General features: G+C 38.3%; 1 protein-coding gene across 1 annotated transcript in view; it reads left to right on the top strand.

Annotated features, from left to right (window-relative positions):
• The window catches only part of PRDM2 (PR/SET domain 2), a 52,070-nt gene that overhangs the window by 25,943 nt on the left and 12,648 nt on the right, over positions 1-13,479 (top strand). The window lies entirely within an intron of this gene.

A 13,479-nucleotide genomic window follows, 5' to 3' on the forward strand; every position in this document is an offset into this window, starting at 1 on the left:
CATGAAGCAGAAAGACCAAATTCTTGGTATTGAGTCGATTTGAATTGTTAGATTAAAGTTTCAGCTGTAAAATAAGACAATTCATTGGATATTTTGAAATGTTATAGTTCTGTTTTTCACAGGTTTCATTGGAATTTTTTTTTACTCCGCATTTACTCTGTTATTTTAGTGTTTGTAGTGACATCTGCTAATATTTGCAATTCACAGCAATCTTTTTACAAGAAATATGCACTTTTCTCCTGCAGATCTGTAGCAGTAGCTGCAGTGAGGATTCCAGAATTGTTTCTACTCATATCCCTGCTCTTGTAAATTCAGCTGTATCCTTGGACGGGGAAGCTTCTTAACCCTAGACTTGAGGGATCTGGGGATATTAAGGAAATTATGATGAACATGATTGAAAAGTAATTAATTTTAAAAGAAATAATTCTAATTATATGATACAAAGGGATGGGAGGAGAAATAATTTTGTGAATTGCATGTAAAAAATTGGGAGTTAGTATAAGGTAGTATTTGAATTAAATAGCAATTTAAGAAAGTTGCTGGAGAGGAGCTCCTCCAGAGGCTTGTGAAATTTGAATTCATTAGTAACCTAAACAGATCAATAATTTTTTTAAATTTTATTTTGGCCTGTGTTGCACACTATTGTCTTACACATTGAGAATAAAATATAACCAAGTAAGAATTGCTAAATTCCAACAACTGTGAATGAGAGTGTCCTTTAGGAACACATTTTCCAGAAAAAGCAAAGTGACAGATTTAATAAATTAGGAATGACTAGACAAGACATTATTTAAGAGGTGTATTATGATTTAGTGATACAGACCATGTAGTTATTAGATAAAACTCATAATTATTCTATATTCAATAAAACAAATATCCTTTTGAATTTTTAATGCCTCTTAGGTCTTATGCTTGAACAGTTAAGATATTTATCATTTGACAATAACCTTGTTGCTGCCATCTGTGTAATGAACTCCTGACAGATCAGAAGAGGCGACCATTTACAGGTATAAAAATGAGAGTTTTGCCCAGTCAGTCCATCCAGGCTTTCACTGCTCACGTTGATGTTGCAGGAGGGCTCCTGTCTCTGAGTGAAGGATGAAATCCTCCCGTGCTGTCAGACTGAGTTACAGAGTCAGAACAGGCTGCAGTTGTGGGTGTGGGTGAGCCAGGAGCTGACCAGGCAGACACAGAGTCCACACTGAGCTGCCCGCCCTGACCTTGGGCTGCCCTGTGTGCCAGAGATCCTGACACAAGGTCCAGAATCTCCTTTACAGTGTTCCTAGGATGGCACCTGCCATTTCTTCCAGGTCCCTCCTGATATTTTTGGGTTTGTGTTCTGCATTCAAACTACTTTACAGTCCCCAGGTGTTGGTGTTTGATGGCTCCTGCCTGGCTTGGCCATAGCTTTTCTTAGCTGGAATAAATCCTCTCCATCTTCCTTCTACCATGCACAGCAGCTCAGGATGGAAAAGGCAGTTATTGCTATTTTATTTTCATACATTGGAACACTGTGTGATGTTCCTAAGGTGCATTTGAGATTTAGAAAGAAATTTAGGATAGCAAGGTATCAAGAGGGGCGGGAATGCAATGCCCCAAAAAGGAAAACCTGGTGAAACTCGGGTACCATCACAGATTTTTATCAGAGCCAAGCTGTTATTGCTACCTTAACTACACAGTTACACTGAGATTAGGGGTTTTTGTTTCTTTTGCATTTTCTGAAATTTCTTTTTTTTTGTTAAACATTTACCATCGTTTCTCCAGGTTGTAGTTAATGTGCTGCCTGCCAGGCTTGTAGGGAAATTTGCTCAGTCAAATGCATTAGCACAAGATCTTACATTAATTCTCCTTCTAAGGAAATTCAAAAGAGAACAGCTTGGATTCACTTTGCAAGTTGGGTTCATGTGTCCTTGAGAGAAGTAGTGTGCATTTTTTTTTTTTTGTCTCATCCTGGCATTTCTTCCTTTGCATATGACAGGAATAATATGTAGCAGTGATCAGGAATAATTTGTAGCAGTGATCAGTAACATCGACAGAAGGTTTCCTTCATAAAGAACACATGAAGCCTCCGGCTTCAGACTCAGTCTTTCTGAAGAAAAGCAACTTTCAGTAGCTAAAGTATTTTTTTTAGAGAATGGATGGTTCAATAGATGATCATACATAAAGATAGCCAGTGTTTTTATCAGGCTGTAATCTGCTTTAAGGTGCTGCATAGGCTGCAGATCCTGCAAAGGGTGATTCAACAAGGCTAAAATCTCATTTCTGTTAGGGATTACGTGGCAGATCAAGAGTGTGGTTTTGAAGGAAGAAAGATACTGGTGTTGCTCAGGATGAAACTGTTGGGAGTACTAACTCTAAAACAGCCCTTTTTTTGAGGGCAAGGAGAGGACAGTGTTTCCTCTCTCCCGTGCTTGTTTCTGTGTCTGGAGGTGCTGTGGCCCTCACTGTTCCCCTCATATCAGGCAGCCCCGGGGCTCCTCAGCCAGTGCTGCCTCCCTGGGAGCTGCACCGGTGTCAGGCTCTCCATGTGGGGAAAAATCTTTAATTTCCATCTTCCAAAAGCATGTGCTGCATAATGCAGCTGGAGTGGATTGTGAAACCAAAGGACTCTCAGCCACAGTTGTGTCAACTGCTAAAATATTTCTCCATTGTAGTGCAGGCAAAGCACCTGCCTCAGGGTCACTTGTGCTGTGGACAGCCCCTGGTGATTGTTCAGTACAGTTTAAAAGTCTCAAACCATTGCTAATAAATCTTTTAAAGCTTTGTTGACTTTAATGATTCTATTATAAGTGTTGCTGCTTCCCATAGTTCTCACCAGGTTTCAGGTAGAACATGAACTGTAAGGATACTTTAATATCTAACACTGGCCCACAGGCAGTGTGAGATGAGGGTGGGTGAATTAGGAATCAGTTATTGGCTGTTACAAATAATTATTGTGCCTTGGTTTATATCAGGCTGAATGCAAAGTGCAACCTCAGACTTCCACTTCCCACATCTAAATAAACTCTGTCATCCTAAAAGTTACACTGTTTTTTCTCTTGTCTGAAAGTGTGACTGCTGCTGAAACAGTGTCAAATTGCTGCCGGGGGAACAGGAAAACAAAGGGATGAAATAAGCAGGTTAAATTTGTGATACTAGAAATCCTTGCAGGTTTTTTTGTTAATAATTTCTTAAGCATTCTCATGTAGTTCCAAATCATTAGCTGTACTTGAGAGTGTCATAAATATGCATAATGTTTATAAAAGGTAGGCATTGGATTGCCATCTGGATGTCATCCCAAATGGAAATCGTGGTCCAATGCTGCCCTGATTGTCTGGTTTTTAAGTTACACAGATTTATTAGATTTGCACTTGGACTAAGTGTAAGAGTTTGTTTCTAAACAGAAAAGAGCTTGCGAGAAAAATGATTGTGTATGAGTTTGAATGTAGTTTATAGAGGGATGTGCAAGTTATACATTTGTAGCAAGGATATCATGAAATGATATTGTTATCTAAGCTCTGTTTCCAATAAATTTAATTAAAAGCTCAGGTAGGAGCTCAAGGCTTCAAAATTTCCTAACCATTGATGGGGAGAAGATGAGGGAGGAAGGAAGAAGTCATTGAGATCATCCATAACAAAGTCTTAAAATGGAATTTACTTTAATTTCCCCAAATCACATTGGTTTGCAAGAAGGTTTATACAACTCCAGTTCAGGAGCAGCATTTGGGATGTCAGGGGACCATATCTGTCATGGAAGCATCTGTCTGGAGAGTAACTCATACATTTGAGGTCTTCTAAGCAGTACAGACTTTCTTTTAACCCCCATATATGGGGGCCTGTAAAAGGGAGATTTGTGTTACTTTAAATTCCCATCTTCACCTCCAGCAGTGCCCCAGGTCCTAGGACAGCTGCTTTGTGCTTTCAGAACAGCCCAGTGAGATTGGTATCACTCATTCCAGCCTTGCTCCTGCTATGGATTGAAGAATGGGAGAAAATAAGCCTTTATTTCAGGAATAAAAACCAAATTACCTGTATTTAAGAAAATTAAAAAATTCAACACTGAATTTCCTGTGTTGGCCCCTTAAACTCTGTGTTTCTAAGTATAAACTTTTGGAAGTACTACAAGCACCTTGCACACACTGTTACTTTATCTCTGTGGGGTTTTTGTGTTTGACTTAAAATAACAATCTGGCCTTCATGGTTGTTACAAGTTGTATTTCTAGCTACTGACTTAGTTCTGCTTAAAGCAGATGTATATAGTTACCTAACAGAATAAAAATTCTTGGGTTGTTTGGTAACTCAGATTCTAAAGCATTCTGTATTTTTTTGTTCATACTTTTGAGTTTTTAGTCACATTTCCTTAGACTGCTTTTCTCAAGTTAAAAAAGTGAAATATATCTAGACCACAGTTGTGGCATTTCCCAGCAGATTTGCTAATGCTGTCTTCAGTTATATAATCCACAGTGGGAAATGAAATAAGGCACCAGGCAGCTTTCTATTATTAATCAATTTTTTTTAATTGATCAGGATTGACTTTGAAGCAGGGAGTTGACCTGGAAGAAAAGTAGCTTGATATTTCTCTGCTTTTTTTTTTTTTTAAATCCACTGCATTTGGAAATTATTCTCCTCCTTTCTTAGTAAATACTGTTTTGATTTTCCTGAAAATAAGTTACAAGTTACCAAGTTGTTATTGAAATACCAGTTTCCTTGTAGAAATATTTCATTGTATTGGGATTTCCTAACACTTTCTTAGACCATTTTCTTCTGACTCATAGAATTGTTTAAACCCTTCTCTGTAGAGGATGTGGAGAAAATTTAGTGATTGCTCTTTTAGGGAAGAGCTTTGAGATAGATTTGGAGAGTTTGTTCCAAAATAGGAAGGGGATGAATTCTTGCAGAGTAGATAGACACTGTTTTCCAGAGGGAAACAAGTACTTTTGTGTTTTATTCCTTAAATATTTTGTAATTTAGAGTTGTCCTGTTGCTTACAGACTATAAAAGAACAAAATCAATGGGCTACTGACTGCCTTGTATCTCACTGAATCTGGGTGACTTTTGCTCACATGAATAAAATCCTTTCTTGAATTGCTTTGTGTCCCCTCACATTGAGTCAAGGCTTTACCAGCCACTGTTGCTTTTTCTGTGGTTTTCTAACCCTCCTGTGCAATCTCCCACTTCAGTGTTTGTTTCCCAACTGGAGACTCTGGGGTTTATGGTGGATGCAAGGTAAAGTCAGTTATTGACTTCCAGTGTATTCTGATTTTATTTGCCTGCTGCTTGAACGATCTTTTTATTCAGAGAAGGCTCTAAGTTCTTGTAATAAGAACCTTCTGTACCTCTTAATCATTTCTACTGCCTTTCTCTAGATTTTTTATGCCTCGTCTTTTCAAAACCATTCAATCAGAATTAATATGAATAATGTTGTATCATTAATGATGCTAAACTTTTAATTGAACTTAACATAATTTTGCATTGACTATTTATTGTATTTGCATTATTTACAGGGAATGTCTTATACCGAGGGTTTATCTGCAGATGCCCTGTGTAATTTATTATGCAGTGGTGAACAAGCAGATTAAACTTAATTTCAGGAGTGTGCACACAAAGTTTTGATAGTTGGGTTATTCATGGAAGACATGCAGACTCCATTTGAGTGTGTGGCTGAGAGCTCTTTTCTTTAATTGAGATCTCGTTCAGAAGGTAACTTGTGTTTGTCAACTCTCTGAAGATTCTCACATCACTGCATTACAAACTTCGCAAAATAGCAAATAAAATTTACATTTTATTTATTAAATGGTTTGTATATTTTTCAAATGAAGAAAAAGGAAAGTAATTTGTAAGACTAGAGTGTATTTAATTTTTTTTTCAATCTGTTAAATCTTCCAATTTATTTTGTCATTCCTTCCAAGAGCCTTAGACAGATTGACAGGGATGACTTTGTTCTGAAGAATTCTCACCAGCCTACACTTGCTGTGTTGAGTTCCTCAAGGAAATGTTACAGCAGACTGACTTTCTGTTGGGTTTATTATCAGTTATTGAAACAACACTCAGTGGTATTTCAGCATTTGTAGCTAAGAAATTAGGCAATGTCTGGCCATTTTCTACAAGTATTTATTTGCCTTTTACACACTTCCCCTGGAAAATCACAATATTTATTTGGATCACCAGTGCCTGAGAGTTATTTGGGATGAAGCTTTCTGAGCACTTATGAGCTTGCCAGCTTTTAAGAGTTAATTCTGTTGTTACACTCGTTATCAGAGTTCTGTGAGAGCTTTTGATTGACTATGATTAATGCTGCAAAACTTCAGAGAGGCACTGTTATTAATGTGCTGATTGACATAAAGTTATTCTAGTGAGAGTATTATAATAGCTGAAAATCCATCATCTTGATTATTATTGCTGCAAAATGCCATGGAAATGAGTAGTCAGCTCTACATTATTCTAACTCTTGTTGAGAGCCAGATGCCTCACTCGAGTCTCCTCAGATACAGATCTCGTTTTGTTTGGCAGTCCATCAGAAACAATTTGACTGTTGAATGGGAGAGGCTCGGTGTTTGTAAATGTGACTCGATTCATAGAAATTTGGGCAAATTTTCTCAGGCATCACCATTATTCAGGGCTGAGTGCAATGCAAACTTCCATATGTTGCTGCCAGTGAAAGTGCAGGCTGTGGAGTTAGTGAGCTGTGGTGTAAAGCAGCTCAGGGCAGTGGTGGCTCACCTGTCCAGCTGGGCTTGGGTCAGAACATTCAAACACCCACCTTTGCCATAGCTGCATCCTCAGCCAAGTCTTAGAATTATCTTGGTCTTTTCCCAAGGAATAGGTCTTACCAAGTGAGGCAAAAAATGAACTTTCCTGCAGTGTTCCCTTTCAAGTTGTAGGTAAAGAGCAGCCCAGTGTTTCTGATCTTACAGTCAGGGATTGCAAAAGCAAAGTGGACTTTGTGCTGAAATTTAGCTCATGACTCCCAAATCCTGAACTGTTCAGTGTCACCCTCTGCTCTCCCCAGAGCTGGTTTTATTTTCTGGTTCCTTACCTGCACATTAAATTGTCCGAATTACATTTTATTTCTGTGCCATTCTGTGTCAAGTGACATTTTATTTCTGGAGTCTGTTTTAGTTGATGTTTTCTACTATAAACAGGTGTGGACATTAAACCTCTAGTTTTAACCCATTTAGATCAAATTAGACTTTCATCTTGCACGTCACAGTTAACTGAGCAGAAGTACATTTGTGCTCTGAGATTTGTTTTCACTGTTTGAAAAATGCAAGAAGTTACTGTTCCCTGTAATGACTTCATGTGCCTGTGACCTTTCTTGATGTCACAAATGAAGCACGTAGCAATTTGCTCTTGTCTGGTTTGGGGCATATTATAAATTTAGAACTTCTGTTGCTGGTCTTGTTAACATGAGCACCAACTGTTGCCATTGTACTGTAGCACAGTCCTTTTGAGAAATGGACTGATTGGGCAACTGGAGGATTACAGTTCCTTTGGAAATATAATTCAGTGTATCTCATGTTATCAGAGAAGGCTGACAGGAATTTCTCTAAGAAAGTATCAGTGGGCTGTGGCTGAAATGAATGAAGCACTTTGTTTCACCAAGGAAGTGAAGCAAATCTTCCACAATTTCCCAGCAGATAAAAATTATTTGGTGACTGTATTGGACATTAAAATGATGAGTTTATATTTATCTCATATATATATATAACTCATATATATATTATATATATATATATTAAACTCATATATATAAGAGTTTAATATTTATCTTTATTTATTTACTTCTGCAAAGGACCTGCTGTGATATTCTGCCCTATGACTTTGTATTTATCACTCTGAAGCTGGAAGAAGATGAGTCTTTGCAAATTCACCAGATACAGAAAAGCAGAGTTTTCATGCTGCATATATGTTTTGACAGGAGCTGGTTATTAACAATTAATGTTCTTTGTTAGGTTGGAGACCCATTTGAGAAGATGCTGTAATATTTTTATTGGGAACTGATGAAAAAACACTGCATAGTTACCAGTAGGTAGTTGGTTGTACTGAAGAAATATAATAAGGCTAAAGGAAAGAAATTTGGAAATGGATATCAAAGGTGAAATACATTGTAAAACACAGAGGGCTGATTTTACTGGGAATACTTGGAGAAAAATCTCTGAGAAGTGACATGCTGCAGATGTGATAAACATAAATGACATGACAAATTTGAATAAAATGAGTAAGAGGACAAATTTGAGTGACTGCAAATGAAAATGTTGAGTGTGACCTTGTGCAGTGGGGAGGGGTTTAATTTTATCCCTGGCAGCTTTAGCGTGGTGGTGGCACTGTCCAGATCCTGCGTGTGTGAGGCTTTGCTCTTGTTTCCTCAGCAGTGGAACTCCTGTTTCAGGAATCCTGGGGCTCCTGTGGGACACAAAGGCAGCCCTGTGTGCTGGGAATTGCAGCTACAGCTGTGTTCTCCAGGCACAGCCACCGCCCCTGCCTGGGCAAACGTTTGGATCAGTGCTCCAGGTCTGGTTTTCCATGCAGGGACAGCTTCTCATGTCTGGCAGAGAGAGGCAGAATTGCTCTGGATAGCAAAACACCACCTTGATCAGGTGTGTGAGAAGAGCTTTTGGGTCTGCAGTGACTCAAAAGTCCTTTTTTTCCATTTTATTTTATTTTTTTTTAATTTCACTTACTTGTGTGGCTACTGCTGAATTGGAACATACCTGGTTTGTCAAACAGCAGAATAAAATGGAAGGTAAAGGCCTAAGTACCGACTGTTGAAGATAACTCAGCTAAATCAGATATTTTTGATGTAATCTTCTCAAATGTTCAGTGATCCAAATACGGCCATGACAAATATCTGAGTTATTTATTACAAATAGAGGCAGACTGATCTAGTAGTGATTATTTTAAGCTTGCCAGTACAAGTAGTTGTGTGAGGGCTTTCATTTGCATTACCTTGTAAATGCTGCTGTCAAAATAGATGGTATTTCTAATTATCTGAGAGTATCTTCATTTCACAAACATTTTGGAGCAAGCCCTAGTAACTGGAAGCACCATTTTCTGGGCCTAGATAAAAGCTCTGACTGGTTAAAGCAGAGATTTAAATTTAGACATTTTCTGTATTAAATACACAATTTGGGTGCTCTATTTTTAACTGAATTTTATTTAAAAACTGGCTAAATATAGAGAACAGTTATTTCTGGAAAGTGTGTGTGCCAGCTGACATTTCTTTTGCTGCTGCTTTTGTCCCAATACTTAGCAAAACAAAAGCTCATGGAATAGAAGCACAGGGAAGAATAAGAATGTTCATCGTGTTTTCTGTCCTGGGCTGGCTGTGGGAGCTGTGGCAGCCATGGAGCAACTTGCTGGGAATTTGTAGTGAATGGGGGAGGCAGGAATACACCAAGAGTTGGAGTGATTGAAAAAGTTTAGAACAAGTCTGGTCACATATTTGTGTCCCCTTTCTACTGTTTTAGAAATATTGGCATAAAGGCAGAAATAACATTTTCAAATCTTGCTGGGATTAAAAGCTCTACATTTAATTATTTATACTTAATTGTTCCATCACACCTCTTGTGTGGGGTAAAATTGCATGGAATTAAATCATTGTTTTCCATGCCTTGTAATTGTTGGGTGACATTCTGTACTACTTAAGTCATTATAAGTAAGTCTTGTAGTCTATAAAGTGAAGACTTCCTGGGATATGCACTGGGGTTAGTCAGAAGGCAGAACATGTTGGGGATTGGAATGAGATGCTGCAAGAGTGGATGGCATACTGTGACAGGCAGGTAATATAAACTGGTTTATCTCTTGTCTGGTACAGAGTTATGGTACATAATTTAATGTACAAAATGTACTGAGAAGATTGGTGGTAGCTCACAGTTCAGTTTGTAGGGGTTGGTGTAATTCCACACATTTAACACAGCTTCCCACTCGGAATTTTTCACCAGTTTTTGAAAATCTGTTTATCTGAAATTTGTGAGCAGTGTCGAGTTTTCTGCTCTCACAAACTCCATATAATGGCAGCACATTCCCTTCTGCTTCTTGCAAACTATTGGGTCATTTCTTTCTCCTGGCATTGCACACCTGTGGTGCCATCCTCCCATTTCTTGTACTGACCACCATAATTCCAGAAGTCTGTAGTGAAACACAGTAACATGATCTTCAGTGCTATCATTAAAGTGGAGACTTTGCCAAACATTTGCAGAAATTGGTGTTTTAAATAGCCCAGCTCAGAATTTTCCTACGCTTTCCATGGCAACAAGTTCATCTGTTATGCAAATGTCACGTTAACAGTCGCTGTCAGTGCATGGCTCTGTTTCTTCCCTGCAGAGGGTGCATTTAGTGCCTGGTACAAATAGTTCCATGTACATTCACAATTTGCTGTATGTACCTCTGTCTTCAGGTGTCCTGAAGCACCTTCCCAGGGTGAGACTTCATTGCCCCTTTTGTACTGTGCTTGGAAACTGCAGTGATTAAAATGTGCTCTCTGTGAGTGAAGTGATGGTTAATGGGTAGCAATAGCCTTATACAACAGGCAGTTTGGTATTAATAGAATTGCTGTGAAGTTTGGCTTTCTCCTTCTCCTGCTCCTACTGTGTAAGCTTGAAAGTGTCTTTATGGAAGAGGAGATGAAAGTTCTGCTGGAAAAAGTTACAGAGAAACCTTTGCTCACTGCATTTGCCCATAATCTGTAGATAATTCACAAGACTTTTCCATTTTTTCTGTGCTATGTAGCTGTATGTATTCTGCCTCTCCAGCTTTAACATTATTTGATACTTTAGGTCTGGGCAGATTGATGGTACAGAACAACCACGTTCTTCTGCAGCTCTGAAATGTTCTTGTGGTTCTCAGGAGTTGCAGGTTAAAATTCTGTTGTGATTGTTTCTGTGCACTGTGAACAGTCCATGTCAATTTTAATGTTTCATTTGCTTTACAATACTGAAGTTATGCCTACACAAACTAGTTGTATCTGAGAACTTTATAATGGTGTTGCAAGAAGTACACTCCACCAAATACTTACAGTGATGACAGATTGAAGAAAACAGGGTAATAAAAGCATTTACATTTACATTTTGCCTTTTTCTGCAGGTTTTCATGCCTACCTGACAGCATTCTTGAAATGGCCTCTTAATGATAACTGTGCATGGAGCCATTCACATTTAATTGATATCCCTTTTAATGGGGTGTTTGTTTCAAAAATGGATCTATGGCTTGATTTTCACCTTTAGACTTGCTGGAATGTGATTAAAAATGTGCTTTGTGTCTAAAATTTTCAGTTGTAGAATGATACCATACCATGATACTGAAAATGGAGATTTTCATGTGCACATGCCCACAAATGCTTGGGGTGATCCATAGCCAAAGTGGGAAATGCTCCTTGTACAGCATATCAATCTTACACTGACAAAGAAATAAAAATTGAAAGCTTTTTCTGGCTTGTGGGGGGGAAAAAAAATCTCGCCAAAGGTGTTCTGTGGCAGCATTGGAATTTGTGAGCTGTGGGCTCTGAGGCAGCCTGTGTTTGGGCTTTGTAGCCTGTTCTGTTGCCAGTACAGGGGTGTTTTTCTCCTGAGTGCTTGGTAGGCAGTGGTTGTATGCGTTGTTTCATTTTAAGTTGGGAGCTTTAGGGTTCCAAAGCCCTTCCCTCCCCAGGTGATGAGTGTGTCTGTTCAGAGGTACTCGGAGTTCCTCAGCTGAGCTTGCTGGAAACCTTTCAAAGCAGCACTTCAATGCAAGTACTTAAAAGGAAATTTGATATATTGTTATATTAACAATAATATTATGGAAGAAATATTGGAAGAGGATGTTACATTTGAGCAATGTTTGTTTAAATAAGGCAGAATTGTTGAGGCTTTTTCTTTCAAGGTTGCAATCTTTTTATTCCTAGCCTAATATTAGGATTTTTACTATTTTTACTCTTTCTTCCTTATTTTTCCAGTCATTTGCAGTGTGACATTTTGAACCTCAGCTATCCCAGATCACTTAAAACATTGGACAGCAATTTAAAAAACATTTAATTAGCACAACCTATGAACTGGTGGATGCTGTGAGTGAGACACTGAGCCAGGTGCTGGAGGTGTAAAGCTGTGGTTCTGGATGGGCAGCAGTGACCTTAAGCAGTGTCTCATCTGCTCTGAAATGTGGCTCTTGGCTTAGATATTGGAATAAAATCTTTGCATAACTTTGTAAGTTTGAGGTCATGTTTTTGGCAAATTTCTGTAATCCCCCTGATTATATGAATAATCCTCATATACATACATTTTACAAATATATATATATATTTATCTCAGGCATCTTGTGCTTACCAGGTTTCCCTAAACATTGAGAATTCTTGGCTGTCTCAGTGGCTCAGAGCAGCCCTTGACACACAGCTATGTTGCCCTTTGTTTAGCCAGGTGTTTTATTTCTTTTTTTTTTTTTTGGTTTGGTTTTGCTGTGTGAGCAGATGCTGGTAGACAATGATGAAAGATTTTGTGAATAATGTAAAAACAAAAAAAACCCCAAACAAACTAAAAGAAACAAAGACTCTTAAATGTAAACAGAGGAACATATTAAAAGAACAGCCTTAGTATTCATATCTTAATATTGAGCATTTTGAATTAAACAGCATTTTTGATGCCTAGTTACCTTACTAATTAATCAGTTCAACTTATTAAGCATGTAAGGTCTTTAACACTCATGTGCTGTGCTATTCACAGTTGGACAAGATTCTAAGAAGTCACTTCAACATGTGTCTGCATTTTGTTGTGCTCCTCCAGCCAAAACAACCTGGATTTAATTTTTTGAAGCAATTTATGCTGTTCTTTTGGATGTAGCATTCTGTGTGTGAAAAAGGCATTCATGTATTCTGGCCTGTCTGCAGAACAAACAACTACTCAGATTTTTACTGATGCCTGAAGGCTTAAGGAATTTATTTTGAAAAACATGACATCAGCCAGCATTCTGGATAGAGGAACAGATGAATTCTGGTGTACAGCAAGCTGTTCCTCCAATTAAAATTCAAGTTGTATCAGTACGTTAAAATTCATTAATCTAAAGAATATGGAAATGATCGTGCAGTTGTTTTCTGCAGAATTTTCCAAAAGGATGTTTTAGCTTGAATATTCACTTAATCTTCATTCCATTCTTTATAATGCCAAAGTACTAATTTTTTTTCAATAGGAGAAAATAATTAGAAATTGTTTTTATAGAATAGTAGCAGCAATTGCATGAGATTGATGAAGACTTTGATCTCAGCCAGTTCCAAAGGGCTAACTAGTGAGTTTATGTGATTGCACTGATTTGCAGCATGAAACTGTGTGATGGCACTGTCAGTGTGATGTGCCACTTTGTCTTTCCCCCTCAGCCACAGCCTTGCCAAGTGCTGCCCTTGTCTGTGCCCTGCCTCTCAGGGGGTCTCTGAGGGAGCTTCTCCACTGTTTTCCAGGAGACTTTGAGTTTTGGGCAGGTTTCTTTGGTACTTCTCAGCAAAGCACTCATGGAGTAAGGTCTGGGTGTGTTACTGGG

The sequence above is a fragment of the Prinia subflava genome, chromosome 21 (assembly GCF_021018805.1).
Source record: "Prinia subflava isolate CZ2003 ecotype Zambia chromosome 21, Cam_Psub_1.2, whole genome shotgun sequence".
NCBI classification, from domain to species: Eukaryota; Metazoa; Chordata; class Aves; order Passeriformes; family Cisticolidae; genus Prinia; species Prinia subflava.